At 44.1% G+C, this 3,376-nt stretch overlaps 1 long non-coding RNA gene across 1 annotated transcript; it reads right to left on the bottom strand.

Annotated features, from left to right (window-relative positions):
- Window positions 1-2,719: 2,719 nt before the first annotated feature.
- LOC306915711 lies at window positions 2,720-3,376 on the bottom strand. Its single transcript, XR_013788874.1, has 2 exons — window positions 2,954-3,376; window positions 2,720-2,820 (listed from the first exon to the last, which is right to left on the bottom strand). It is a non-coding gene; the product is annotated as an uncharacterized lncRNA (long non-coding RNA).

The raw sequence follows: 3,376 nt of genomic DNA, 5'->3' as shown, positions 1-3,376 counted from the left end.
CCAATGCATGTAATGACTGGAGAAAAAAAAAATGTATAAAGTGCCTCTCGGGGCAGAGGTCTCCACCAGGGCAGGTCAGGTTGTGGCCTCCTGGTGGTGCTATAATACGCCAATGTGAAAAGGGTGCCATTTCTTCTTGCGCCTTGGATGGCAATTGGATGATTTGAGGCATTTTGTTCCAAAAATGTGTTTTGCAAAAATCCACCTGTTGGTGGCCTGTTATAGACCAATATGAAAAGGGTGGAATATATTCCTCAGCCTAGTAGGAAAGTGCGTGAAAGATTTCACGTAAATTGCACGCTGACAGAATCATTGAAATGAAGATGCGAGTTGAAATGTTGAAATGTCATTATTCATTGTACAACGGGACAACAGTTATGTCTTTATTATTGTTATACATTTTTTTATATAAACATTCCCCCAACAAGCAGCTGGCTGTTGCTATACACTGAAGAGTATTTCTGTTATCGACGTGTTCTATAGCTGTTGCTATACACTGAAGAGTATTTCTGTTATCGACGTGTTCTATTTCCATTCAGACATTTGTAAATGTGATAATGTTGTTGTTTCTGTATGGAACTGACTGAGTGAATAAAGGTTCATTACAGTAAATTACTGTAGGCTACTAAACAAAGTGTGTAATTTTTATGTAATATCCACACCGAGACATTTAGGGCTCTATTTTCGTCCATGCTAAACCCTTTATCCCTAAACTTCTTTGCCTTTTCTTTTTACTATTTTGAAAAACTAGAAGGCTATTTTATCTATTCAAAAATGTTTTCCCAAATAGTAAAATAGGCAAAGTAGTTTAGGGATTAGGGGTTTAGCATGGACGAAAATAGATCCCATCGCACAACGCCATGCAAAACCATTGTTTTTTTTGTGGCTTTCGCCTTTATTTTATATTTTTTATGGAGGGACAGACAGTAGGCTGACAGGAAATGGGGAGAGATATGGGGGGAAGACATGCAGTAAGGGCCGTCGGGATCGGGAGTCGAACCCGCGGCACACTGCCAGACTGGATTACCAGCCAAGGTGCCTGGACCACTGAGCCACGGCCCAGGCCTGCAAAACCATTGTTATCCTACGGCACAGCACTCCTCTCTTGTGCTGAGATAGTGATTAGACAGAGTAGTCAGAGCAGCAGCATTATTGGCTTGGGAATGTAATGGGTGCAAAAGGGTGTTGGGTGAAATCACCCCTCAGCTACAGTATATCTCTGAGATATAAAAGGGCAGGGCTCCTGTATTTTAATATCAGTTATTATGGTGGTACTACTTGGAGAGCCAAATATTTTCTGAGGTGGTACATCAGGTTGGGAAGCAGCAAGACACAGACCTGCACCGTAAGGTGTAAGCCAAGGTCTGGGTAATACCGAACACAAACAGTGGGAGGCAGCAATACGCCGACGGGCGTCTAGACTGCCGACAATTCAAAAGAAGAAGAAGAAGAATGCTAGTCTAGACCTTTTTGACAGCAGCCGTTTTGACAGGTAAATAAATAGTCACAGCTGAATATTAATTGTGGCTTGTGGCTGTGTTTCATTCAGGTGTTACTGTGTGCCAGCATGGACAGTGGTTATTTGGGGACACCACAAATATCCTCACAGGTTGAGAATCACTGCTCTAGAGTGCTGGCACTACAGAAACACCTAAATAAAATGACCCACCATTAAGGTTATTGGCTTCAGCTGCGGTTTCCTGTATTAAAAAAAAAAGTGACAGCAGTGAAAAGGGTCTGTTGTTGGTGTTTCTGCTGCTGCTGCTATTGTTCTAATTATTCTAATTATCAATCATTATGCCAAATTAAATCAGCTGTGTCATTTGGAAACTGAAATGTCAGGTGACTGACATTCTTAATTGTCACCAGCTGCTGGATTGATACAGTGAAAGCTAAACCAGTGCATTTGGAAATTGGAATGCAGTGTGTACGGGGCAGGGTGAGTTTTTGATTTGATTGATTGAAGTATTTACTAACAGTTTGCAGAATTACAGTACATTTCAAGCACAACTCAATACAAAGAAACTGTTAACTGTGAGTGGACGACACCATAAAGCATTACACTTGTTTACAATAGGGTCCACCGTTTTCAATTCATCATAACATTTAGAGAAGTAAAATAATCACTTCTATACAGCCAAAACAGGAAATCATCATAAAGGAGGTAAAAAGGGGGAAAACATATAGTGAAGGGAAAAAGGGGTGGGTGGATTCAGATTTTATGGCAGCCGTCAAATTGCAGCCGTCCGTATAGGTGCCCTTTGAGAGCGGTTTTGAAGGAGTCAAGGGATTCACATGTCTTAATGACAGTTGGTAGGGTGTTCCACATTTTTGTGGCATAGGAGCGAAATTAATGTAGTCCCTTGTTTGTGCCGAATCTGGGTTGCACATGGTTTGTTGAACTCCCTCTGGTGTTGTGGATGTGGACTTCATTGACATTAAGGAAGTATTTAGACAGGTACATGGGTATCTACTATCTTGGTGGTGTATGGAATCTTGTGGACCAGACCCATTGCAAGATGTTGTACTCCGTCGTCAACCCTAAGCCATTCCAGCCTGTCAAAGTGGGCAGGAGTGAGGTGGGTTCGGGGGTGAGACCCAGTAGTAGCCTGACCAGTTTGTTTTGGGAAGTCTGGAGCCTTGTTTTAAGGGCCTTTGAGGTGCTGTTGTTATGACTCGAGTGTGGTGTGACCCAAAAGCACAGCAAGGAGAGGCAAAGCAGAGTAAAGCCCACCGGGCGGGTTTTTATTCACAAACACGGGGGGTGAAAGGAGTGCAGGGGTCCGTAGGCTGCTCCACAGAGCTCGGGTCCCAGAAACACTGGAGGGGAGAAGAGAAGGTCGAGTCAATGGCAGGTTCACAGAGTAGAGGAAATAGCACAGTAACGGCATGACGTTTAACTGTCTAACACTAAAACACTGAGAGCTAAGTCTGGCTGTCTAACATTACCAACCGTAGACTGGGGAAGAACTGGCACCGAGCTGCAGACAGGCCTGGCTTTTGTAGGCTCATCAGGTGATTGCAGACGACATCCAGGTGGGGAGACAGTAACAGGGAAAGAGGTGCTGTGGAGTGCTCTGGAGTCCTCTGGTGGCACTGAAGTGCCCAGAACACCCACAGCACATGGATGTAGAGGTGATGGAGAGCGAACCGTAACAGCTGTGGTACCAAGAGGTGCATGCATATTCGAAGAAACCTTGTACGAGGGCTCCTAGGTCGTCAAGGTGTTTTTGTTGACCAGTGAGTAGATCCTGTATAGGAATAGGAATCTTGTTCTTTGGTTGCTTGCTCCATTGGCGGGAGGAGGGCAGAAGACAGCTATGGAGCAAGCTTGTCTCGTCAAAACCACGTGACTCCCATTGGAAATGAATTGCGA

Source organism: Electrona antarctica (genome assembly GCF_951216825.1).
Source record: "Electrona antarctica genome assembly, chromosome: 22".
NCBI classification, from domain to species: domain Eukaryota; kingdom Metazoa; phylum Chordata; class Actinopteri; order Myctophiformes; family Myctophidae; genus Electrona; species Electrona antarctica.
This window is presented reverse-complemented; position numbering and strand designations above follow the sequence as displayed.